Here is a 27,505-nt window from a genome sequence, read left to right as displayed (position 1 = left end):
GTCCTGCTAGGAGGTATCTCTGTGCATGAGAGAGTGCTTGGTACAGCTGATGATCCAAAATGATCTCTGTGGAGACAGGAGGGGCAAGGTCTTGGTTTCCTGGCCTAGAGGGCTGGGCAAAGTACATGCAAAAGCTCCAGAGCGACGCCAGATTATCTGTAACCTTCTCTGACCCAGAGAAAGAGGGGCCAGATTCGCAGTCTGGAGACGGTGGGGCCAAACCTAAGCCACATCACATGCATTAGTCCTGCTCATCCCATGGCCAGCGGGGGACTCCTAACAGGCAGGGGGAGGGAGCTGGCCAGGAAGAACAACCACTTTCTCTTTTAAAGTCTTCATTTATATTTTAATTTCAAATGTATTTTCAGTGCCTCAGATACAATTTAATCTTTAATCTTAAGTCTTCAAAGGCCCTCTGAAACAAAGCTATACTACTTTTTTGCTGTTAAGCTTCCTTATCCTCTGGTAGTCAGTTTCCCTCTAGTCTCCAATTTTATCCTGATTTAGAGTCTACAAACTTCATCAAACCATCCATGCTCATAGATTTAGGTCTTTCTAGAAGAAAATCTAAGGCTTGGCTCCAGATAAGCTGTGCTAGCACATGCAGTGCCCATGTCACTCCAAACAGGACTGTGTAATAATTCATCTCTGTCATCCCATAGTATTGGAACAGTACCCCACTGTGAGTATCTGTGGGCCAAGGATTCTTGGCCTTGCCTTGTTCTAGGAGAATATTGGCCACAATCTTATATAGTTGAGTGACCAACTTAAACATGGGGTCATTAGGCAGGTGTTTCACAGCAAACTCTGGTTGACAGGAATACCTTGGATTGGTCTTAGTACCGCATCGCCATAGCCTGGGACAAGCCATCCTGAGTTGAGTGTGTTCCAGATATAGTCTTGTAATTTCACATCTGACACATCTTTGCCAACTTCCTTTTATAGTTGCATTAGCCTGACAAGCACTTCTTGATTTGCCAGTTCATGCAGAGGCCCTGCCAGCGCATTCATGCCTGCTGCAGTGACAGGTAAAGGTCTGAAAGGGCACTGCCCACCAAGTGGCTGGTATGGAGACAGACACTGCCATCCTCATTGTCACTGTGGATGGTGAGGTATGAGTACATGAGTTCTGTGAACTGAGCATAGCCTAACATGTTGGTGAAACTGTGGGACCAGCCCAGCTGAGAGACAGTGGCCCCAGTACTGCTGCCATCATGGTAAGGATTCTGGTAGATCTTTGCTGAAGCACAAGGCACCTTTGGAATCAGACTCATACAGTCTTCATAATCAACTCCCAGTACTTGGTTCAGCTGGTACCCTCTGCCCATGCCCAGGCCAAGTTACTGTCACTGTTGAGGGCTGTAATAGCTGCACTTAGCTGAGACGTGGGCTATCGATTGCTAGGAAAGCTGTCCAGCATGGTGACCACATGAGAAGGCAGAGCTGCTCTCTTTGCCCACTTTTTTGAGAGCCAAGGTACCTGTCCCTCAGAATAAACCTTTAGGCAGGGGTTCTTCTCCATCCTTAGCCTTGGGGAGCAGTTTCTAGCATTCAGCGACACTGTGGCCTTGGAAGTGGATGCCCTTATCAGGATCAAGAACTGATGTTTCATAGATCAGTCCCTTCATGTCTCTCATACCACCATGATTCGGTCCACCATAATCTTGCCATGTTACTGTCTGAAGGCCTTAATTCTGGCCTGTCCCTTAGGTAAGTTGACCAATATGTCTTTCATGGAAGAAGCACTGCATGCCAAGAAGCAAGAACAAGACAGGATGAATTCTTGGCTCCAAGAGCCAGGCAGCCACAGTAGAGCCATGAAGGGCAAACGCCGGGTCTGGTGGGAAGGGCAGCAGGAGGAGAGAGCTGCACAGGAACAGAAGCCGCCACCGCTGCCCTGCAGGCCACGCCAATTGGTGGACAATGTTGAGGAGGCCTTAAATATATTCTAACAACTACAATTTGAGTTGAGATACAAAAAATATGAAGAGCAAGTTTAGGTCAAAATTGAACTGCACCACCTTTTAAAATGTGATGCAACACTATGGAGTTTCATTATTTTACTTTTTTTTTTTTCTTTTTTTTTGGTACTGAGGATCGAACTGGGGACCTTTCAGTGGAACCACTGAGCTAGATTCCCGGCCCTGCTTTTTTTTTTTTCACAGGGTCTCACTGTAGTTCAGGCTGGCTTTAAACTCACTATGTAGTCCAGGCTGGCCTTGAACTTGTGGCAATCCTCCTGCCTCGGCCTCCCTGAGTGCTGGGATTACAGGCGTTCATCAGCACGCCCCCGCTCATCTTTTCTAACTTTCTTTTAGGGGATAAAAAAACCCGAAACTCTCCTGTCTTCCTTTCATTAACTCTTCTCCATGCTTTCCCTGGGCCACTTCACAAATATGTCCACTACACAAATATGTCGTTTTATGACGTTTTATTTTGATTAATGCTAAGGTTGGAAATCATGCAAACAAGTTGATAAAATGTAAAGCAGGTTATATTGGAGATAAGAACAATTCCAAAAATAGTTGTCTGCCTCTGTTTTTGTTCTCCCAATAACACAGCTCATTGCCTTTAATTACAGCTTGAGACAGTGTGTTGAAAGATTTGGTCTCTGAGTAATGACTGGATTCCAGTTTCCTAATTGACATCTGTGTGTTTAGTATCTCGCCAAAGCCCAAATCTCGAATGGCCACACTACAAGATAGGGACTCTGTGGTAAACACTTAGACGTTTACCTGCCGGCTTAGCTCTAGGGCAACAGGGTTACAATCAAGGAGCAAAGGATAAGTGCCAGACCTTACAGTTCCACAGATTTTTAATGCCTGACCAACCATCTATTGGGGTTTACAAATCAATCCACAAATTTGTGTGCTAGGTAGCACACAATGATATAATTGTGGGCCCCAAAGAAGCCCTTGGCTTTGGGAAACTGTCTTGCTCATTCTTGGATGATATTTCAGCATCTGAGAGTAGTTCCCAGGAGATAATGCGCCACCCACATTGGGTGACTTACTTAAAACCTTGTGAAACCAGCTTGCAAAGACTGAAAGAATAGGTTAGGTAAAGAAAGTATCGGCTTGAACTCCAGCTGCCAAAATTTATTTGTCTTTTCCTAGGTAAGAATCAAGAGATGTCATTTGGGCATCTCCCCCAACCCCATTATCTTTAGTGTCATACTGTTTGAAACAAGAACGTTGTCATCCTTTGCAACACACCTCTTCAGGGAGGCCATGAGATGCCTGTGGGCATAGGGCCAACAAGCTCACAGTCCCTCAATAACGTATGCTTCCTTTGGTCATGTTCACCCAGCCTAACATTACTCATAGGTGAAGGTGGAGCAAGAGACAGAATTACAGAACCCAGGTGTTCTGCCCATTGAGAAGGTTGCTACAGTGAGAGGCCAAATCCTCGACTGTGGACAGGGTCTGCGGACAAGTGGCCAGAACTGTTCCCTTCAGATGTGGACAGAGAGATTCTGCTTTCCCAGCCTGGTTACTATGGGGAGGCAAATGTCCTCCACCTCTGACAGCAGTGTCTTTGGCTGTGAGTAGGAACCCAGGGCCGAGGACCTACATTAGAAGCCTCAGAGCTCCATGGTCACTCAGAGGCCAAAGTCTCAACCATCTTCCGAAAATGAAAAGAGAATGAGCAGCTCTGTACAGAGCTGAGATGGAACCTTTCTGCACCAAGGCAATGCAATAGATGACTAAAGGAGGCCACTCCCAAACACTGAACCTCACTGTGGCTTGCTTAATAGGATCAGAACAATGGCGCTCACCTGGGCTGGGCTCGCCAGTGTCCGGATGACTGCAGGGCAGCAGGCTGTGCAGCCGGTATGGTCTCTTGGTGCTGTTCTTCACATTGTATTCATTTCTTCCAGGCATGACCCAGAGTCATAAGTTTTGTTTTTATTTTTTGAACCAGGGATCGAACTCGGGACCTCGCCGCTTGCAAGGCAGGTGCCAGAACCACTGAGCTAAATCCCCGGCCCCAGCGTCATAAGTTTTACAGTCTCCAAATTCAGCTGAGGAAGTGCCAATCATGTCTCTGATGTAGCACTCAGTGCTCTCTCTGAATTCTCTCTGCTACTCATAAGAGGATTTTTGTTCTCATACCATAGAGTTTAGGTAATACCCACAGGTCAGAGGCAGCTTTGGGACAGGAACCAAGCAGCTCTGCTTGATTCCAAAGGTCACGTTTTCCTCTCTTCCTCACTTTCCATCAAAAAAAAAAAAAAAGGTACCGATTTAAAGATAAATGCTGCTGCCCATTCACACTGTATTATTAGCAAGTTCTGAGTTTCACTGTGATGGAGCTCATTGGGCCCAATTGGGTCTAATTAGAGGTGACAAGTGTGTTAATGACATAAAGCCATAAGATCCCCTGGTTCTTAAAAACCAGTATCTTCACTCCTGGCAAAATATGCTGAGTTTACGGTGTTCTGGGGCTAAGGTATACTTCTCAATCTAGAACACACAGATTGGCTGGTATTAGCAATTGGTAAGGAGATTATTTTCCCTTTAATGTCCTATCCTGTAACTGGAAGCAGCTATTCTGAAGTTCATTTAGCCATATCTGCTAACTACTACAGGAGAAGCAGGGGAGAAAGCATGCCGAAAAGGCCTTAGCCATGTGCTCAGCAACACTTAGCGCCTCTTCACCAAACACCTGGGTCAGTAGTCCAGACACAGTACCAAGCACAGCTGGCATCTCCAGGACCAGCACAGCCAACTGATTTGTGGTACTGGTTTGTTTTTGAAACAGGGTCTTGCTGTGTATTCCAGGCCAGCCTTGAAGTCAGTCTGTAGCCCAGCCCAGGAGACAATGCTCTTGCTGTTATCTCCCAAGTGCTGGGATAATAGGTATGTGCTACCATGCCCGGTGCTTCAAGTGGACTTTGCCATATCTGGGTGTGGTAGCACTGCCCATAATTCCAGCACTCTGGGAGGTGAGGCAGAGGATCCCAAATTCCAGCCCAGCCCAGGCAATCTAGTGATCTAGAAAGACTCTGTTTCAAAAAATATTATAAAGGGGCTGAAGATGTAGCTCAATGCAAAGGTCCTGGGTTCAACCCCCAGTACCACCAAAAAAAGAAAAGGAAATTATTAAATATGGCAGAAAGTTACCATTTGTTAACAGTGTTAATTCTGGATCATGACTACATAAGCGCTTAGTGTTTTATTCTTTGTAGTTCTTCAAATTTAACTGTATCAGAACAACATATATTTACAAGTATTTTACATTACATAAAACTATGATTAAATTCCAAAAATAGATGGGGTATGTGGGTCTATGAGTGTATATATGCATCCTAGGGTGGGGTGTATGGAAGTAAGCAGTGAGTCAGGGAGAGTCTTCCACACCAGCTTGTACTCATCAAGATTCTCCAGAGTAAGAATCAGAGGGGTAGAGGGGTTATGCGGGGAATCAGTCTCATGAGTGTGGAGATAGGGAAGTCTGATGATATGCTGCTTACAAGCTGGAGACCAGGGTATCTAGTGGTGTGATTCAGTCCAAATCTGAAGGACTAAGCACCAGGAGTCAGTGCTACAGCTCTCAATCAAATCCAAAGACTGAGAAACTTGATGGCTGTGGGCGCAATCCTGGAGTCCAAAGGCCAGAGCTCTAATGTTCAAGGGCAGGAGAAGGGTATCCTACTCCAGGAGAGAAGTGAATTCACCTTTTCTCTGCCTTTTTGTTCTGTCTGGGCCCTCAGTGGATTGAACGTGCCTGCCCACATTGAGAAAGGGGCTTCCTTAGTTCAGTAATTCAAGACACCCTCACAGAACACTCAGAAATAATGATTTACCAGCTAGCGGGGCATCCCTGCATCCAGTCAAGTGGAATATCTAAAATTGTTAGGAGACTATTTTGGAAGTCCACAAATGGCAGAGACTTGGACTGGGGTAGCTATGGGGATGGCTACAGAGAGAAATAGATAAACTCAAAAGAAACTGAGGAGGTAAAACCACAGGACTTGGTGGTGGCACACAAGGCGAGGAAGAGGAAGGAACCAGGCTGAGACCTCCGTGTTCTGCTTGCAAGCATGGGTGGTGAGGGCCGTGGATTTAGCTCAGTGGTTTCGCCCCCTGCCTCGAAAGCAGGTCTCCAGTTCGATCCCCGGTACCAAAACACAGGGTGGTGATGATATCATCTTAGCTGTGGAATACTGAACACCTAAGTTTCACAAGGAGAATCACGAGGTTTGTTTTTTTTATGGATTTTTAACTATCTTTTAGATAGCTAAGAAAAGTCAGGATGTCATTGATGAGGAAGTGGCAAGCCTCCTCTACTGATCACTGCAGGGCCTCTGTGTCTCTTCCGTGCCTTCTGCTGTGACGCAGACGAATCGCTGTGCTCACGGTCAGCAGTCCAAGGTGCAGAAAGCTGCTACACTCCACTGAGGAATCAGGGTGCTGACGCATCCCCAGCTTAGGAGCATTTGATGAACTTGATGAAGGTCATGCCCGATTTTTTGTTTCTCTTTTTTCAACCTGAGGCATGTTACACTCTTTCTCTAATTCCTAGTTCTTGATGATTCCAGGTTCCTTTTAGTTATAAAAGGACTATTCCTTCAGGTATAAATCACCCCAAGTTCAGCTGTAAGCACTTTTTTCCTTTGCTACCCCAAATTAATTACTGACTCCTACTGTCTTGCGTTAGGTTGTCCCACAATCAGACTTTAAGGCAGGATTTGAGTACAATTTGGTTTTTTCTCCCAAATTGTTTTATTGTGGCAAAATACAATAACATATAATTTACCATCTTAGCTATGTTTAAGTGTACAACTCAGTGGTAGTAAATACATTCACAATGTTGAGCTGCCATCATCAACAACTAGCTCCATAATTCTTTCCATCTTGTAAAACTGAAGCTATCCTGCTTCATTCCTTTCTCTGCCAACCTCTAGCAGCCACTGTACTTTCTCCCTCCATGAACCAACTTGTTGTTTTTAAAGAGTTGATCCCAGGAAGACCAGAAGGTGGGAAGTGAGACAAGAAAGGGAAGGAAGCCAAGAAAAGGAACACCACTGGCTTAGTTACTTTTTTCTCGTTGCTGAGACAAATTTCCCGACACCCAAAGTTAAAGGGGAAGAGTTTTATTTAGCTTCTGTTCATAGAGGTTTCAGTCCATAATAGGCTGGCTCCAAGGCAGGGTGACAGAGGGGCAGCAGTTCATGGTGGAAGACAGCAAAAGCAACAAGGGACCTTAACAGAATCTTCCTGCCCTTTTCTCCTATTCAGACTACTTAAGGAAAGTAGCACTCACGCCCTGAATTCTAGTGCTCTCAGGCCAAGCACTGCACCATGCTAAACACAAGCCGTAACAGTCATTAAGCAAGCTTCTGCTACACACCTTAACTGCAACCTGTCTCAGTCCTGCTGGGGCCTCTGTGGGACGGTGCAGAACAAACCTGAGCTTTCCTGCTCAAGGAGCAAGACATCTAGGGAACCTCCAATTCCCACCTATCCTTGGACAAAGCTGCTCAAGGGGCATTAACTCCCCAGAACATCGCTCTGTCAAATGCAAGATCACTGATGCTGGCAGTAGGACAGCCACTGGAATGTACTAGACTGTTGACTGACAAGTGGATACAGATCCCACAGGAAGTTTTTTTGTTTTTCGTTTTTTGTTTTTGCAGTACTGGGGATCGAACTCACGACTTTGGGCTTGCAAGGCAGGTGCTGGCCACTGAGCTACATCCCCAGCCCCTCCCATAGGAAATTTTGAGCTCCTTGTAGGGGCCAGAGCATGAGTTGGTCCCAGGATCTCTACTCCTTGGTACTCACATCCTTGTGTAATCCCCTCCCCTTCTGTGTGGTGGGTCCTGTGAGTGCTTCTGACAGAACATGCAAAGTCTATGACTAGATTATGTTTTGTAAGACATCTTGCTAGCTTTCTTTCGCCCACTCTGGCTTCAAAGAATCACACTCCCATTTTGGAAAACGACCTAGGAAAAGTCCATGTGGCAAGAAAGTATGAGCAGTCTCTAGAACTAAAAGCAGTGTCCAGGCAACAATCAGCAAAGCCAGACCCTTGGTCTTACAGCAGCAAGGAACTGAATTCTGCCAACAACCTGAGTGGGCCTGGAAACAGATTCAGTGCTAGTCAGACCTCCAGATGGAACCAAGCCCTAGCCAGCCCCGTGATGCAGCCTTACATGGGGTGAAGTGTGCACCATGAACGGACTCCTGACCCACGGTGTGCAAGCTAACAAATGGGTGTGGTTTGGTTTGGTTTTCTCTTTGTACCAGGGATCAAACTTGGGACCTTGCACTTGTGAAACAGGTAGCAGCACCACTGAGCTAAATCCTCAGCCCCTAATGCATCTTTTTTTTTGGTACCAGGGATCGAGCTCAGGACCTTGGGCTTTCGAAGCAGGCAGTGGCACCATTGAGCTAAATCCCTGCCCCTAGGTGCTGTTTTAAACCACAAAATTTATAGTACTTTGTTATACAGCACAGAAAACAAATTCACTCAATCTCTTATCCTACTAGCCTCCCCAATCTGAGTAAAGTTGTCTCAGCACTCTGCCTTTTTTTCCTTATAACCTCTACCTGAATCAGCAATTCTTATGATTTAAATGAATGGATAGCTTTGTTTCTTATTACAAAAGTAAGACATAGTCATCGTAAAACATATACTATAAAATATATATATAAACAAAAAAACTTAATGATAAAATGCAGAGTTAGGCCAGGGATTTAGCTCAGTGGTTCCGCCGCCTGCCTCGCAAGTGTAAGGTCCTGAGTTCAATCCCCGGTACCAAAAAAATAAAATAAAATGCAGAGTTTTTGGAGGTGAGGAAGGGAATTGGGTGGGAGGAATGGGGATGAAAGTATCAAAATAGGTTATATACATATATCAATGTACCAAGGCAAATCTCATCATTCTGTATCACTAATGTACACAATATCAAAAAAACCCCAGTGATATTCACCAAACTTTTTCTTTTCTTTTTTTTCTTTTTGTACCAATTATTGAACCTGGGACCTTGCACTTGCAAGGCAGGCTGCAGAACTACTGAGCTAAGGGCCAGGGATTTAGCTCAGTGGTTCCGCTGCCTGCCTTGCAAGAGCAAGGAGCCGAGTTCAATCTCTGGTACCAAAAAAAAAAGAACTACTGAGCTAAATCCCCAGCCCCTCATCAAACTTTTTCTTAGGTAAATTAGAGCTCTGTTTTGGGAAGCTTTCTCTGGCTTTGAGCTCTATAATTTATTCATTTTTACCTCTCTTATGGAAAAAAATTCACCAAGTATAAGTTGATAATTAGAAAAACTATACTTACCTGGATAGTACTTGAATTTTTCCAAAGAGACACACACTGAAAACACTCACATAAATGGGAAGAGGCATTATTTCCAGAGGAGGACGTTCCCATGGACACAGTGAAGCTATTCTCTAACCTTCACCCGGAGGGATTCTCATTCTACCTCAGGAGAAAGGAAGGGCAAAGTGTTCGAGGAAGCTGTCCTAAACATCTTTTCAGTAAGAAAAAGGCTTCCGAAATTAGCACTTAGGAGCTGAATTTACCAAGGGGCCCAGCAGAGACAGATGGATTTCTCTGTTCCCTTGTTTGCCTTTTTACTTAGCATCCTCCTTCACCCTGGGCAGCAGTGAAAGAAGAGCCTCTTCCAGCTTTAGTCTCCCAGGCTGTACCTCCAAGCGACTTTTCTTCTCTCTTCCTTTCCAACTTTCTCTCTTCCTGCTGGCCACAAAGCACTTTCCATTCTACTACAATGTAGCCTCGGGCTGGGGATTTAGCTCAGTGGTTTCGCCGCCTGCTGCGCAAGCGCAAGAACCCGAGTTCGATCCCTGGTACAAAAAAAAAAAAAAAAAAAAATACAATGTAGCCTTTAGGAGGTTACCTCCCTGCACTCCCTGTAGGTGAAGCTTCTTGCCTTCCTAGACACTTGTGTCCCTGGATGGGTAGCCATTGGGTGCTTTCTCTGCACACATTTAACTAGCTCTCCCACAGGGATGCTATGTGCTGGAGGATGCAGAACCAGACGTCTTGGCTCTATAGGAGAGGCTGGTGTGTGTAGGAAACACAATGTGACCTCTGTTGAAGAAAAGGAAGGAGGTGGGTCCCCAGGGCCCATCAAGGATCTGAAGTGACAACTGAAGCCAATAGGAAGATCGAGGAGACTTCAACAAAGAAGAAAGAGGTAGCAAGCAGCACTTTCTCCCTGAACCCTGACTAACTACGTGGGAGGGGAGGCTTGAACATGCAGATCCATGGTGACTACTGGTGACCCCAAAGGCTGCCACAGAGAAACATCAGTGAAACAGAGCAGTGGACACACCAGACTGCAGTGGCTGGTGAGTTATTTGGATTCAGACATACCTCAGGAGAGGCTGATTGGACCACAGCCATCTTGGAGAGGGGCGAACTGAGCTCAGAACTCAGAGAAGCTTCAGACCAGCTTCATGTAGAGGCTCCTCACGTCATGGTGAGGCTGTGGAGAGCAAGTTGGCAGGAGCTCAGGGAGCTGAGTTCAAACTGCCAGGGAACCAAGTTTAAGCTGGCAGGAAGTACACAGACTATTATAGGCTCAACAAATCCAGTTCCAGCCTCACAGCCGAAAACCAGCCTGAGCTTCAGAACTAAAGGTACAGGCTTGCTGGGATTATCCACTACTCTGCCATAAATCTACAGCTGGCTTTTAGGGAGTAATCAACATGGATCTGGGCTCTGTCTGTCCAATTTGTCTACTGGTGACAGCAGGGACAGGCCTTGAAGTGGACATTTTTTTTCTTATTTTCCTTTTCTTGTTTTTGTTCTGTTTTGTTTTTCTTGATTATTTGCTCTTGTCTTTATATAAGTGTGAACATTCTTTCTAGATTTTTTTTGTTCTTGTTCTGTTCTGCTGTTTTTATTTCTTTCTCTCTTTCCCTTTCTTCTTCACCAGTTTCCCAAAGTTGGTATAACTTCCTTTGTCCTCCAGCCTTGTTTCCTATCTCTTCGTCTTCTATTTCTCTATCCCCCCCAAAACCTTTTAAAATTTTCTACTCTCAGGGTAAAATTGCCATACTGAGGGCATAGTTACTGTATATAACCCTCAGTATGGCAATTTTACTGTATACAGTTTTCTGGTTTGTTCTAGATTTTGTTATATAACCACAAATATAGTTCATACAGGTAAAGGTGGCAAATTAATAGTTACCACAGTTTGTCATTTTCTAGGCTATGTTTGATGCTATCATTATTGCTGATTGTAGTACTTTAGCCAAGGTGACATAATTGTTCTAATCAGTTGTTCTTCCTGGTATGCCAAAATTAAGATTGCCTAAGGGTTGTAAACAATACCGTAGGCCAGTGCCAAAGAACCCAGGGGCTAGGTCAAATAGGCAGTCACTTCTAATCCCCAATAAATTGAAGAGGTAGGATCTTGCAACAGACTCAAAACCCAAAATCCAGCTGTACGTGGAAGACATCTCTGAGAAATAGTCATTTCCTAAGGGTTCTAAATACTAGCAACAAACCTACTTGCCATATACAATTTATAAAATATCAAACCAGGAATTACACTAAAACAAACAAACAAAAAATGAGAAGACACTTAAGCATGATACAACCCCAAACTTCCAGCTTACCAAAGGCAAACCCAGGGGGGAAATGAGGTGGAACAACTTTTAAACCCACTCACTTGAACTCTCTGAAGTGGTAGCAGCAGAAATAACAAAGCAGATGAATGAGGCTTTAGAAAAAAATCAAATCAAAATTAATCTCTCAGAATACTACAGAGATGGTGACCATAATTGAAGACATGGTTAGTGACTCTAGAGCAGATATAAACAAAAAAATAGAAGAGCTTAGGAAAACAATGGAAACCATGAATGCCCAGCATAGGAAAGAAATAGAATCCATGAAACCAATTCAAACAGATATCCAGGAGATTAAAATTTCCATTGAAAGTATAAGCAGCAGAATGAGCCAATGTGAAAACAGAATATCAGATATAGAAGACAGGATTGTGGTTAGCAATCATGAAAAGAAAGATTTCTTAAAAGTAGCAAGGGAGGGCTGGGGATTTAGCTCAGTGGTTTCACCGCCTGCTGTGCAAGCACAAGGACCTGAGTTCGATCCCTGTTACCAAAAAAATTTTTTTTAATTTTTTAAAAAGTAGCAAGGGACCACAAGAAATCAATCCAGTAACTGCTAGATAATATAAAGAAGAATACATAAGATTGATTAGAGTAGATGAAAAAGCAGGAGATAGTACAAATGACAGGAAAAAAATGCGTTCACAGAAGTAACGGCAGAAAAATTCCCAAACATGGAAAAGCAATTTGACATACAGATAAGTGAGGCATATAGGATTAGCTATGATTAAAAAAAAATCTACACAGGGCTGGGGATTTAGCTCAGTGGTTTTACCACCTGCTGTGCAAACACAAGGACTCAAGTTTGATCCCCGGTACCAAAAAAAAAAATCTACACCAAGGCATATAATAGTCAAGATACCAGAAATCCAACACAAGAAAAGAATATTAAAAGCTCTTAGAGAAAAGAAACAAATCACATATAAAGGAAAGCCCATTAGAATCACAGCAGACTTCTCAACACAAACCCTCAAGTCAAGGAAAGCTTGAAGTATTCAAGCCCTAAAAGAAAATAATCTCCAACCCAGATTGATGAACCCCACAAAACTATTTTTCAAAACTGATGGAGAAATAAGATGTTTCCATGACAGAGCACATCTGAAGAAATTCATGACCACCAAATCAACACTCCAAAATGTTCTAAAATACATTACAGAAAGAGATAACGATGACCACAGCTCCATGAACTCCAGCAGAATGAATCCACCAGGCAAGGAAAGCAATTAAACAGAGGGGGGATAAAAAGGAACCAACAGGGCTGGGGATTTAGCTCAGTGGTTCCAGCGCCTGCCTCACAAGTGCAAGGTCACAAGTTCGATCCCCAGTACCAAAAAAAAAAAAGGAACCAACAACAGGAAGATAACATGACAAGGATAAGTCAATATATATCAGTTATAACCATCATATAAATGGTCTCAATTTACCAATCAAAAGAAACAGACTGGCAGAATGGATCAAGAAGCAAGATCCAACAATATACTGCATTCAAGAAACACATTTAATTCAAAATGAAATTCATAGACTGAAAGTCAAATGATGAAAAACAATACTCCATGAGATAGGAACCCAGAAAAAAGCAGGGGTAGCTATTCTATTTGCAGACAAAGTGGATTTCAAGCCAAGTCTGAATAAGAGAGGCAAAGAAGGTCACTATATCCTTGTAAAAGGAACAATCCAAGAGGAAGATATAACAATCATAAATATATATGCACCAAAAACCAGTGCATCCAAAGATATAAAACAAACATTAACAAACATGAAAAATCAAATAAGCACTAATATAATTGTAATAGGGGACCTCGATACAGCACTGTTACAAATAGGTCAACTAGACAAAAAAATTAACAAAGAAATATCAGAACTGAACCAAACTTTTGCACAATGTGACCTCATCACACACGGAGGACCATCCACATGCACAGCGAAGCTGGGAAGGAAGTTCAGAGGAGGGGCTGAGGAGAGGAATGAAGAAGGAAGAATAGAAAAGTCCTCACAGAAAAGAAAACTTGTGAATTAAATACTGAATTAAAAGGTCCATGAGTTAAGACAATTGTACAGAAGAAGGAAACACCAGAAACCCAAATATCTACCAGTAGGGAAATGTTTAAGCACACTATAATATATCCATACAGTGAAGCATTATGCTGTCATTAAAAGGAATAATGTAGATCTACACATGCTATGTTGACTGGCTTTATGCCACTATAACAAATCCCTGATATTAATAGCTTATAAAGAGAAAGGTTTTATCTTGACTCAAAGTTTTAAAACTTTCAAGCTAGGACCGGACAGACCCATTGCTTTCAGCTCTGGGGCAGAGCAAGCTTGCCCTGGAGGGAGCATGTGCCAGAGCAAAATTACTCACCTTAGGGCCAGAGAGTAAAAGAGAGAGGAAGGTGCCAGGGTCTTACTGTCTCTCAAGGGCAGCTCCTAGGTAATCAAAAGACTTCCGAAGAGCCCCCGCCTCTTAAAGGGTCTACCATCTCCCATGGGAAGTAGGGACCGTATCTTTACAACACGGACCTTTGCAGAGCACATAAGATCCAAACTAAGCAGGGCATGGTGGCACACGCCTGTACTCTCAGCACCTGGGAGGCTGAGGCAGGAGGTTTGCTGCAAGCATGAGGCCAGTCTGGGCCACATAGTGAGTTCAAGTCCAGCCTGAACTACATAGCAAGACCCTGACTCAAAAAACAACAACAGGGGCCCAGGATTTAGCTCAGTGGCTCTGCCGCCTGCCTCACAAGTGCAAGGTCCCGAGTTCGATCCCCGGTACCAAAAACAAAAAACAAACAAAGAAAAAAACAACAAAAATATCCAAACTATGGCATACACTGATGGGTAGAGGTCACCCAAATATTCTAAATTAAGAAAAAACAAGTTGTAGATAAGCACATGGCCCATATTATTAATGTGTTTTTAACGTTCTGTCTTGAGATTGACATGCAATTGTAAGAGATAATACAGAATCACAATGGGACACCACTTCACACCCATTCGGATGGATGGCTATAACAAAAAAGACAGGAAATAGCAAATGTTAGTAAGGCTAGGGAGACATCAGAACTCTTACACACTGCTGGTAGAAATGGAAGATGGTACAACCCCCTTTGAAAAATACCTTGGCAGTTTCTCAAATAGGTGAACATGGCATGGCGTTTCTGTCTCACTCAGCAATTCCACTCCTGGGTATACAACTGTTAAGGAAATAATGCACAACAGGGGAGGCCTTTGTCTGTTGCCAAGCCCCCTAACCCGGATGTTTTTGCCATAAGAGTTTCTGTTCAAGCAACGTAACTGAGCTGCACAATGTTCCTACCCAATGTATTAAGATATTCTGTTCAAGCAATGTAACTTTTGAGCTGCATGATGTTCCTACCTAATGTTTCAAGAACGTATTGTTAACTTCACCCTTCTGCTTCCGTTAGCATGCTCACCCAGTATATTGGCCCACTCTCCTGCCCCGTAGATCTCTATATAAGTTTGCGTCCAATTCTGATTAGGGCTCAGACTTCAGAGTACAAAGTTGTCTGGGCCCTGGTGTAAAAAACTTGGTTTCCTCCATCTCTCTGAGTGCCGCCCTCAGTTTTTTTGCCTCTGGAGACCTTTGGATAGCTGTAACACTTGGCTGTAACATAGTGCTGTAACACTGAGCTGTTGCACTTCACTGTAACACAACTAAGGGAAAAAAACATTCACACAAAAACTTGTGCAGCCAGGGATTTAGCTCAGTGTTGCTGCCGCCTGCCTTGCAAGCCCAAGGTCCTGAGTTCAATTCCTGGTACCAAAACCCTCCCCCCAAAAAACAAACAAAAAAACTTGTGTATGCATGTTCATGGCAGCATTGTTCAGAATAGCGGACGAGCAGAAAAAAACCCAACTACCCATCAACTTATGAATGGATAAACAAGATGTGGAAGCATATCTATACATGAAATATGATTTGGTCAAAAAAAAAGAAATGAGGGCTGGGGATTTAGTTCCGTGGTTTTACCGCTTGCCTTGCAAGCACATGGACCCGAGTTTGATCCCTAATCTAAAAAAAAAAAAAAAGAAGAAATGAAGTACTGACACACTAATATACTGATACTACAACACAAAAACAGTACCCTGAAACCTTATGCTGAGTGAAAGAAGCCAGACACGGAAGGCCACATGTTCTGTGGTTCCATTACAGGAAACATCCGCAGTGGGCAGCTCCACGGAAGACAGAAAGTAGAATGGCAGCTGCTGAGAGCTGAGGGGAGAGAGGAAAGGGGCGCAAGTGCTGATAGGTACAGGGCTTCTCTCTGGGGTGATAAGAATACCCTAAAAGTAGTGGTGAGTTTGTACAACTCTGAATACACTAAAGACCACTGAGAGGTACATGATAAAAGATTAAATCTTGTGAATTATATCTCAACAAAACGTATTGAAATAATGCAGGGAGATCCTGTATGTCCCTCGGATATCACAACCTGTAAATCTGACACTGATGTGTAATTCATCAACCTTTTTCAGATGTCAACAGCTTTACACATACTCATTTCGTTACCAGGTTTTGGGGTGCTTGAGTCTCCTTCTGGAGGTGGTTTCCATGTTTCCAACAAAGAATTGGTGACAAAAGGTTCACATTTATTTGAGATAGGAAAAATTAAAAATGAAGAAGGGAGAAACTAGCTCTGCAGAGCAAGTTTGGGCTGAATAAAATGGGAGGAAAAAACAAAATAAAGACAAAGGTACACCCTAGAGCTCAGGGTGAGCTAATGGGAGGTGGCACATTAGCGAGCTCTTCAGGGCATCTTGTCTCCTTTTTGTTCATTCCACACATCACGAGTTCTCATGAGAAGTCCACATATGGGGCTTTGGGACTTGTTCTGCACATGTGTCCTGGGATTTCATAATTAACAGGTCTTGCTTACTCCCCCAGCCAGCTCTGCCACCCCTGCCTTCCTGCCTCGATTTGTTAAGCACATTTACTCCTGTACAATCATAACACATGTAGATTCATGTGACCACCACATCAAGATGCAGAACAGCTGGGTCACACAGACCCCTCGTGCTTCCATTCTGTAGCCACAGTTACCTGCTCCCTTCTATCTGACCCCAACCTGTTTTCCTTCTCTGTAAAGGTATTATTTCAACAATATTTTCTAATGGAACTTTTGAGATTGGCTCTACTCAACAATTCTCTGTAGATCCATGCAGGTTGTTGTGTGCATATCAATATTCTCTTCCTTTTTATCACTGAGTAGCATACCATAGTATGGATTACTGCAGTTTATTTACCCTTACACCACTGAAGGACATTTGAGTTGTTTCTAGTTTGGGGCAATATGAACAAAAATACTATGAATATTTACATACAGGTTTTTATGTGAACACAATTCTTCATGCTCCTAGGACTGATGCCCAGGAATGCACTAACTGTATCATACGATAATTTCGCACATATTTAATATCGTAGGAAACAGCTATACTCTTATGGAATGGCCATATGATTTTACATTCCTGCCAGCAATGTATGAGTGATCATATTTCTCTATGTCCTCACTAGCTTTTGGTATCGTCAGTATTATTTTAGCCAGTCCAGTTCTACACGTATTTTTAAAAATGAGATAAACATGAATCATACTTTTCTTCTGCAGTGCTAGGAATAAAATCCAGTGTCTCCCACATGCTAGGTGAGCACTCACCACTGAGACCACCTCCAGCCCCTGCACCAAACTCTTCACAGTGGTTATTCCTGGTGAGTGGGGAGTTATACATTTTGTAACATTCAAATTTTTAATAACAATATCGTGTAGTTTAAAATGCAACAAAGATTTTTCAAGGAGCTAAGAAGGGTAGTAAGAAAGTGAAGGCAGTTATTAGAAAATGAGTCTATAGTGGAGTCTATCCCTGGGAGGAAGTGGACAGAGGGAAGAGTGTGAGGAGAAGGCATGAGGGCACTTTCCCATTAATACAGACTGGGGAAAGAAACCAACAGAGGCCAATGGCCAATAAATAAGTCTCTATTCATCCTTCCTCTGCCCTGCTCCGTGTCCTGGGCAACTCCCAGCCAGGCCCTTTGCCATCCAGCTTCCAGGAGTCTGCACGGACAATGAAGAGGGTGGATCAAGGCAAGGCTCATCACCCTCAGACATACATAGGTCTCCAGTCCAACTTCCTTCACGAATCTTACTCCACACTGCCCCTCTCCCTGGAGGCCAGAACAACTGCTCCCTCCCTTAGCCCCAGCAGCCCAGGGGCAGCTGTGATTCCCTGCAAGTAGGAGGCCCAGAGGCCTCATCCTAACTGATGCGTGCCTGTGGGTGGTCTAGTCCTCCAGGCTTCTTTAGCTAAACCCTGGCAGTGCTCAGTGCTCAGCAGGGTGCTTTCTTTTCTTTCTTTCTTCCATTCCTTCTGATACTGGGGATTGAACCCAGGGCCTTCACACTGAGCTACATCTCCAGGCCTCTTTAATTGTTTTAATTTTTAAAATCTTGAGGCAGGGTCTTGTTAAGTCACTAAGTCACCTTAGTGGGCTCGAACTTGCATGCTTCCTCCCTCAGCCTCCAAGAGTGCTAGGGTTACAGAAGTAGGCCACCACCCCCAGAGAGCAGGCTAACTTTTTAAACTCACTAGCTCTTTTCTGCAAGGACCCTGACAGACACATCTAACGAGAGGTGATGGTTTAGGGATGGTTTGAGATGGTTTGAGCATATACCCCAGGCATTCCTATGTTGAATGTTTGGTCCTCAGTGAGGCAGTGTGAAGAGGTTAGTAGAACCTTTAAGAGGAGGGGCTGAGTGCAAAGTCATTAGGTCACTGAAGGCAGTGCCCGAAGAAGGGTTTAGGGACTCTAGTAAGGTAGAGAATGAGTTGCTATAAAAGAATAAGTCTAGCTTGGCAGCCACAGTGGAACCCACCTGTAGTGCAAGCTACTCAGGAGGCTGAGGCTGGAGGATCATTCAAATCCAGGAGTTTGGCCAACCTATGCCATGTAGATTCAGCTCAGTGCTAGAGCACTTGCCTAGCATGCACAAGGCCCTGGGTTCAATCCCTCGCACCACAGAATGAATGAATGAATGAATGCATGAAACTTAAAAATAAAAAGAATATGCCCGAGCACTGACTCACTATCTGGTGTTCCATCTCATCATATGATCTCTCTCTCCTCACAGGCATCCCCTCCACAGCAGTCCTCACCAGAGCCAAGAAGCCTTTTTACAGCACTTTTGTTAGAAGTATTGGGCCTCAAGTGTTTTGTTATAGTAACAGAAAATTAATTAAGACATGAGGCAATCCTAAAAGCCATTCAAAAGGACCCAGAATGAGAGTAAAGGTGAGAGGTGCCCAGCTCTCCGACTGGAGGAAGGCAGGGATTGGCAGGTAGAGGAGGTGGAAGAAGTCACACTTGATTCTTTCCATTTGCTTAGCAAACTAGGAGGTAGGTGTTTGTCGAAGGCCCTAGAACTAGAGACCAATCACTCCCTTCCCAACCAGGCTTCCAGAAAGAAGAGTCATGCTTTTTTCTGAAGAATAAAGACTTTTCTCTGTTCTCTTATTTAGGCCGAAGTGCACCGCTGGATTTTATTACCCTAAAACTAATCAGACGTTAAAAATATTGACTCTGGTGCCAGCCCGCCTGGTTTGACTTGTCATCATTTTGTGACCTGGGACAAGTACCTTAGTCTCCACACCTCAGCTTTGTCATCTGTAAAGTGGGAGAGATAATGATAGGATCTGCTTCCTAGGTGTCTGGAGGATTAAAGGAACAAGCATGCTGTAAAATGCCCAAATCGGTGCCTGGCCCACATACGCACTTGGCAGATGTCAGCTCTTACTGTCGCTGAAAAGAGAGGCAGGGGCTGGGTAATGAGCAAGTGGAAGCTGGGTAGGAAACAAGCAGGGTCTCAGCAAGGGTAGGTGACACGCTGCAGAGAGAAAGGAGAGCGCCAAGAACCCAGAGGAGTTGGAGGCAAGTGGTTCTGTTCATTCGGGCACTGAGTGTTTACTGTAGCCAGGGCTTTCCTGAGGAGTAGAACCAAAGCTGAGAGTAGAAGTTTCCAAGCACACAGATGGGGATGTGAACAACTGCAAGAGTGAGCTGGCCTTTCCCCAGGCCCTGTGCATCCCAGGGCCAGGCTGGCCAGGCTGCTCCATAGGTAAAGTCAAGATACAGCAGCAGGCAAGTGACCTGGGTTACAAGGAACAGCGTGCCCTTCGGCCAGCCCAGGCAGAGTCCTGGGTCTCACAGGCTTTCTCCGGCTGAGGTTCAAAGAGCAGGAAGCGGGACTCAACACAGGGAGCCCCAGGGGACAGGGAGGGACAGGAAGGGAGGCTCCTCTCTGCTTTCTGCGCGTTGGGGTGCTTCAGCTTCCTCTCTCTCCACTCACCACTCTCTTGACCAACACCTTTTGTTTAGTTTTCTTTTTTAAATATAAAATTGGTTGCTTTATTTATACTTGAAACATACACTAATACACTTGAAACACAGCAAGTCATTAACTGCCCTTCCTTGAGAGCTCTTTGTGCTTGTAAGAATAGCTTTTAGCATTTCAAGAAAACCAAAGTCTTCTTCTTAGTTTTCTCTTATTCTTTAATTTTTTTTTTTTTTTTGGTACTGGGGATAGAACTCGGGTCCTTGCGCTTGCGCAGCAGGCAACGAGACCACTGAGCTAAATTCCCGGCTCTTATTCTTTAATTTTTACTGTGCTAAGGATTGAACCCAGGGCTTCTTGCATATTAAGATCCTAGGGCCAGGGATTTAGCTCAGTGGTTCCGTCACCTGCTTCGCAAGCGCAAGGTCTCGAGTTCAATCCCCGGTACCAAAACAAACAAACAAAAAAGATGCATCCTACCACTGAGCTACTCAGCCCTGCTTTGCTGTCTCTTCAGTGGCAGCTTTCTGTCGTCTTACCTACAGAGTGATCACAGCTCTGAGTTAAAATGCTCAAAGGAGAGCACAGAGTTCATAGCAGGCCTGATGGACCAGCTGGTCTCCCTCCACTCCAGGCCCAGTCACCACCCTGGCCCCTCAGCAGTGGACAAAGTCTACATTATTGTTCCTGTAAAATAAGTTTGCGTTTCTCCTCTCATGTTCCTGTGTGACAATAAAAAGAGAAACTGGATGATTTCATTGGGGTTTGTTTTATTTTGTTCATTTGTTTATTTTTCCCCCAGTACTGAGCTACATCCCCAGCCACTTACTGACTGATTGATTGACTGATTGATCTTGCTAAGTCACTAAGTTGTCCAGGCTAGATCTTGCAGTCCTCTTGCCTCAGCCTCCCAGAGTGCAGGGGTTACAGGTATGTGCCACCATGCTCAGCTCTGTTTCTTTGGTTTTGCTTCATCAAAATTTCCTCTGGCCACGCAGGACCCGAATGAAGAACACAGGTCGACAGAATGTACATTTCCTCCTCCCACCATCTCCTGATCCCCACTCTGATGTCCCTATTTCCTCTCCCTTTCCAGAGCCTTTTTCTACCTTTTTCAAAATTATTTCATTTTTCAGACTTTTCTCCTGGCTTCTCTCATGTCTCTACCTTGGACTTTTTTTCTTTTTTCCCCCAACCCCATGAAAATTTTTAACACAGAGAAAAGTTATGAGAAAGCCCAACGCCTTTTCACTCCCCTGCCCCACTTGGACTTCCGGGGTACTGGTGTCACATCTCTCACTCCTCCTCCATCAGCAAGTCCTGTCCACCGCACACACCACACGGAGAGTCCCCCAAGGGCTGCCCTCCTTTTCCACCCAAGCCACCTCCCCAGGCCTCAGGCATCTCTTACCCTCCCCACTGCAGCTATCTCAGCTGATCTGCCCACTTCATTCTGGCTTCTATCTACCCAGATATTCTCTACATGGCAGTCAGAGTGACCCTGCAACTTGAACCAGGTTGGTCCACACATCCTTTTTCAATGTTTTGATGCCAGCTGTGGATGAAGGAACATGTGGATGGTCTGTAATACCAGTACTCTGAGAGGCTGAAGCAGGAGAACGGCAAGTTTGAGCCCAATCAGGGTAGCTTAGGGAGACCCTGTCTCTAAAAAATAATTTAAAAAAGGGATGGGGACATAGCTCAGTGCTAGGGCTCTCTGTTCACTCTCCAGTACTGAAAAAAAAATTATAAGAAAGTAAAATAGAGGGGCCAGGGATTTAGCTCACTGGTTCCACCGCCTGCCTTGCAAGCGGAAGGATACGAGTTCGAGCCCCGGTACCCTAAAAAAAAAAAAAGAAAGAAAGTAAAATAGCCAGGTGTGATGGCACACACCTATAATCCCAGCACTCAGGAGGCTGAGGCAGGAGGATTGCTGTGAATTCCAGGCCAGCCTGGGTTTACATAGGTCTTAGTTCAAAACCAGCTCAAACTACATAGTGAGATCCTGTCTCAAAAAGAGAAAAGAAGGGCCAGGGATTTAGCTCAATGGTGCCAACGCTTGCCTAGCAAGCACAAGGCCCTGAGTTTGATCCCCAATACCAAAAAAAAAAAAAAAAGTAAAATGCAAACCATACATCTTACACCTGGATTCAACAATTCACCTTTGCCATGTTTTCTTTTACTCTCTCCCCTGCAGAGGATAAGAGGAAAAAAAAATCTCCTCCATAACCCCAATACCATTACACACCTAATAAATTTAACAGGAACTCTTTGATGTCATGATCGGTTTTGTACATTAGTAACAGAATATGATACAGGATAATTTATAAAGGACAGCATTTTGGGCTGGGAGTGTAGCTCAGTGACAGAGTACTTGCCTAGCATGCATGGTGCTCTAGGTTCAATCCCCAGCACTGGAGAGAAAAAGCAAAAAACAGAACTTTATTTCTCTCAGCTGTGGAGACTGGACATTCAAGATGCCAGTACTGGCATTTCATACCTGCTGAGAGCTGTGAGGACCTCTGTGTCCTGTTATGTGACAGGTGGACCGACAAGAGAACGTCCAGAAGCCTCTTTCGTGCAACTTTAACCCTACTAACAAGGAAGGGGCCCTCCTGCCCTAACTGCCTCTGAGACCCCATTGCTTGACACTGTCACACTGGCAGCACCTTGGTTCTGGAGGGCCTGTCTCAGCTACAGCACACATCACCTCAGACCCTGTCCACATGAGAACAGACTTCCCGAGCTGACCACTCCCCCTGAGGTAGGAGAGAAGAAACAAAGACAGACAGAAAGCAGATGAGGAAAAATCATAATATTTTGTTTGAGATAGGGTCTCACTACATGGCCTGGAATTTACAGTAGTCCTCTTGCCTCAGCCTCCTGAGTGCTGGGATTACACCACACCCCAGGGGGAAATTGTAATTTTAAAAATGAAAACTGCAGCTTCAGGACACAAGCTGGTTTTTTTTTTTTTTCCCCAGAACACAAGCTTGGGCAATTCTCTTTCACTGGCAAATGGATTCAACCTTTCCCTTTTTCATTTACAAATGAGCTTTTTTCACCTGTGAATAGACCACCTCTTCTTACCCATAAAACAGGCTTCTCCCTATGGATAGACCATTATCTTTCTGTGAGTGGACCACTCTTTTCCCAAGAACCAAGAAGGAACTTCCTAAAGATTCACAAATTCCAGATTTCCACCACCAAAACCTCAAAAATATTCCCAGCTCCAAACTGTGGCATACTTCTCTCTCTCAAAGGCCCACATTCTATTTGAGTGTGTACTTTTAATTCCTGCCTAATAAAACCCTTCCTGTGTCTCTTACTATTCCTGAAAATTCTTTTTCTGAGACAAGCGTCAGTGAACCTGCAATTGATTCCACAGGGAGGGTGAGTTTCAGTTCTCTAGCTCAACTTTGGGAGTCTCTTCAGACCCTCTAAGGTCCAGTGACACCTCTTCCCTTATGCAATGCCACACATGGGGAGTAGAAGTGAAGCGGGAGATTAGGGCATGGCAAATTGGCTAGAGAAGTGGCTGTGACCTGTTAATTACAAAGTTCCAGGACACATGCGTGGAACAGGTCCCAAAGCCTTGCATGTGGAACCAATCACATGCGATCAATTCTTCTTGGGAGAACGCAAACACGTTTTTGATAGGATGGCTTAGATCTGACATCAGCCTGAGGAGTGGGAGATACAAATGATGGCTGCTATCAAGCCAGGGCCACTGTCAATTCTTTCAGTGGCCCTCCCTGTGGTTTGCAGGGTGTATCTATTTTCTTACCTTTAGTTGGCCTGAACTTGGTTTGCAGGGCATGTTTCTTTTCTTACCTTGAAAAAATGTAAAACTTCTACTTTTGCACTTGTCTTGACCAATGCTCTATTCAGCACAGAAAGAACCTAGAAACGACCTTTAGAAGATGACTCCAGGCTCTAAAACCTAGTAACAAGAGGGAAGGAGAAAGAGAGGGGGAAAAAGAGAAGAGGAGAGAAAGGAAGAACCAAGAAGAAAAGTGGAATTAACACAAAGAAACACTTGAAAGTTCAATCCTTTAACTGCAGAAGATTCTTGCTTAGTGCTCTCCAGAAATCCTCTCGAAGGCAACACAAAGACTACCACCCCAACACCGACACCACCCTGGCCAACTAAGTGGTGCTTTGTTGGGAGGCATTCTATATAATTTTGGGGAAAATCATTTCATAATTAAATTACAATTAGGGCTGTCTGAAGCCTAGTCTTCTGCCTGCGAGCTGTCTATGGCATACAGAAACAACTCCATGTACCTCGGATCACAAGCTGAGGCCTCAATGGTCCTGTGATGCTGTGACGCTCAACAGCAAGATTACATCAACTGAAGACATCCCGGTTCTTTGAGAATTGAGTAGTAATAAAAAAAGAGAAAGGTTTCACCTTGGGGAAAGACAAATTCCTTATTAGCCTACTGTCTCATCCCACCTACTATTGTAAGAATGCTTTGCTCTTCTCATTGTCCTCATCAACATAAGACCCTCATCAACATAAGCTGCCCTCTGAGTCACCCAATACTCCCTCCCAATTATTGTGTGTATCCAACAAATAGTGGCTAGCTCAGAGTGTCTTTGTCTTTGTCCATTCTGGCACTAACCTCCCAGCACCCCGTGTACTTCCAAATTATGTCTCTATTGCTTTCCTTCTTCTTTTCTTGGGTACCGGGGATCAAACTCAGGACCTTGCGCTTTCGAGGCAGGCAGAGGAACCACTGAGCTAAATCCCGGGACCAATTGCTTGCTTTCTTTAGCCCTTGTTGCCCCGCTTTCTAGTCAGATCAAAGGACTTATTGGCCTCTGATAGTTCTTAGTTGGTAAAGAGGCAGTCTATCCCCTTACCAGTCTGGTAGAGAAAGAAGCAATTAGGAGTGCCAGCCAATCCTAAGAATTTTGTTTTCAAGTTCAACATTTAGAAATCAGACTGGCTCTTGGAAAACATCCAATCCCAAGCATCAAAGAAATTTGCTCAAAAATTCCTAGGAAGCCTCATGGGCAGGTGGACATGAACACTTTCCCACTGGTAGAACCACCCAAAGGGAACCAAACTCCATAGGTAGATGCCTTATTAATACAGATAATATAATTGGGGCTGAGGGACCACTTCCCTCCACTTACCTCAACTGGGCAATGCCCCAAGGCCAACTCCTGACCTTTATCCTAAGGCCTACCCAGAGGCAAAGATAAGAAAAACAAAGATCGCTGGGCCCACCTTGTAAAATTATCAAATCCCAAACCAGGATGCTTGTGTGCCAGGTTCTCTACCATGACCTACAGTAACCTTTCTTCATTTTCTTCACTTGGAGTTCACTGAAGCTTCACGCATGTATCTCATATATCCAATTATTAGAGTGGATTACAGGGGAGGTCACACATGATAGATACAGATGACATGACTCAGCACCCTGTCAATCATATTGTCAATCATGCTCTAGAAGACCCAACGGGAGTCACCCTAGAACCGGCACAACATTTTAAATTCTTTTTTGTTTTTTGGTACCAGGGATCGAACTCGGGTCCTTGCGCTTGCGCAGCAGGCGGCGAAACCACTGAGCTAAATCCCTGGCCCCAACATTTTAAATTCTTAAACCCAATGCCTCCAGTGCTTGCACCAATTTCCTTTCTGCTGGCACAAGCCTGCAAACTCTGGGCACATGCCACATCCAATTCTTTGTCACACACAAGAACATAGAAACTCGTCCATACCCAACACCCACAGTAATCTCCTGACCAGCCTCGCTAGGATGTAAGCCTCCTTGTTGGGGAGATTTTATATTTCTTCTCTTCTCTTTCTCATTTTTCGCATCCTTGGCTCAATGTTGGCATGGGTCAAGGAGTTAAATATCGTTAGGGTATATCTACCACGTGAAAGGAAAACTCCTGTGAAAGGATAACTCAGGCCTGGAATGGGAAATTTTAGTCTTCACCAAAAGCAAGAAAACTTCCAAGCATTGGTCAGGGGTATGTATGTTTGTGTGACCCCTCTTTGCCTGAACCCCTGCAGCTTGGGGATCTTTTCACCTATGAACTGCACTTATCCTCATGGAAACAACAATATGAATGGGCAGCAGATCTTAATTTCAATCACATGTAAAAGGCTTCCATCTTAGTATAACCTGCCAGGTTGGTAATTTGACAGACAGTAGGAATGCACTGCTAGGTCATCCATCTTGAAGAAAACTCCCAGCCATATAAATATTCCCAGCTCTGGATCATAATGCATCTCATTTCTCTGAAGGCGGTCTCCACTCTTGAATGTGTACTTTAATTTCTGCCAAATAAGCTCTTCCCGTGTATTTTACTGACTAGTCCTAGAAATTTTTTTTCCATGATCGGGGTCAGCGACTCTGGTGGGTTAGATTCCTTATCTCACCTTCAGGAAGCTTCTCGGAGCCTGGCCCATCACAGCATCACCTACAGGGAAGGCTCCTGGGCAGGAAAACTCTTGGGAAGCCTCATGGCCATAGGGCTGGGTGGCTAAGAGTCACTGCCAACAAAGTCTGCCGGGTTCCCTCAAACAAATTCAGGTTACCCAGGTCACTCTGGCCTTATACTATCGTTGCCATTTTATCTACGTATCTGTGTATTTCCTAGATTTGAGGACTGATTCTCATTTCAAACCTTTTGTCCCGTTTCCGAGCTGTAAGGCCATGTCTCCTAGTGTCTTCATTCACTTGTTTTCTTTGTGTTTTCTTTCCCTTTTCCCTAGTATCTTCAGGTTTTGATTTTTTGAAATGAGATCTAGGTTGCCCAAGCTGGCCTTGAGCTCTTGCTGCTCCCACGGCAGCTTCCCAAGTCTCTGGCAGTGCAGGTGTGCACCACCTCCTCCGTGCTAGGCCACCACTCTCCTGACCTCCAGCCTCCAGCTTCTGTCTTTGACCTTGCAAGTACTCATCAAATGGTCCCCAGTTCTAACTGTACAAGGAGTTGGGGTTTTTAATTTAAAATATTTCCATTATAAAAATAATATGAGCATTTTATTAACATTTTTTAAAACTAGAAAGAAAATCATATCACTCACTAGATTAGCATCCCAGTACATGGCTATATACAAGTATGTGATTTCCCTAGCATATTACTAAGCTAAATATACAATTTTATATCTTATTCCTCCAACCAACATTGTTTTTAAAAATATTTAAAGAAATAGTTTTAGTAAACATTTTTTTTTTTTTGGTACTGGGGATTGAACTCGGGTCCTTGTGCTTGTGCAGCAGGCAGCGAAACCACTGAGCTAAATCCCTGGCCCTTTTAGTAAACATTTTTAAGGGAGCATCTTAATGGGAAGATAATTACTTCACTCAGGGGGTTACTAAACTATATTAATCATAGTTCTATTGATAATTTTTCACTTTCTTAGGATGTTCAAGGGACTGTATTCAATCCCCACACTATAAAATTTAGTTTTAAAAATGTAATAAATGTAATTGTACACACAATGATATATATTTAAATTTTTTCCTTAGTTTAGATTCTAGAAATTCTATTATAGGCTTAGTGTATGATTACATTTACAAATCTTTTTTT

General features: G+C 44.0%; 1 pseudogene across 1 annotated transcript in view; it reads right to left on the bottom strand.

Moving 5' to 3' along the window:
* Positions 1-73: 73 nt before the first annotated feature.
* LOC106010838 (citrate synthase, mitochondrial pseudogene) overlaps positions 74-27,505 on the bottom strand; it is a 36,871-nt pseudogene continuing 9,439 nt past the window's right edge. The window contains exons 4-7 of the transcript XR_002388505.2: positions 24,239-24,323; positions 23,786-23,894; positions 10,348-10,459; positions 74-9,815 (exon numbers count right to left, since the gene is read on the bottom strand). The product of XR_002388505.2 is annotated as a citrate synthase, mitochondrial pseudogene (transcript). The remainder of the gene's footprint in view (positions 9,816-10,347; positions 10,460-23,785; positions 23,895-24,238; positions 24,324-27,505) is intronic.

The sequence above is a fragment of the Heterocephalus glaber genome, unplaced genomic scaffold (genome assembly GCF_053883595.1).
Source record: "Heterocephalus glaber isolate CG9 unplaced genomic scaffold, H.glaber_assembly_v1.0 deba00001600, whole genome shotgun sequence".
NCBI lineage: Eukaryota > Metazoa > Chordata > Mammalia > Rodentia > Bathyergidae > Heterocephalus > Heterocephalus glaber.
Note: the sequence above shows the minus strand (reverse complement) of the source record. Positions and strands in the feature narration are given on the sequence as shown.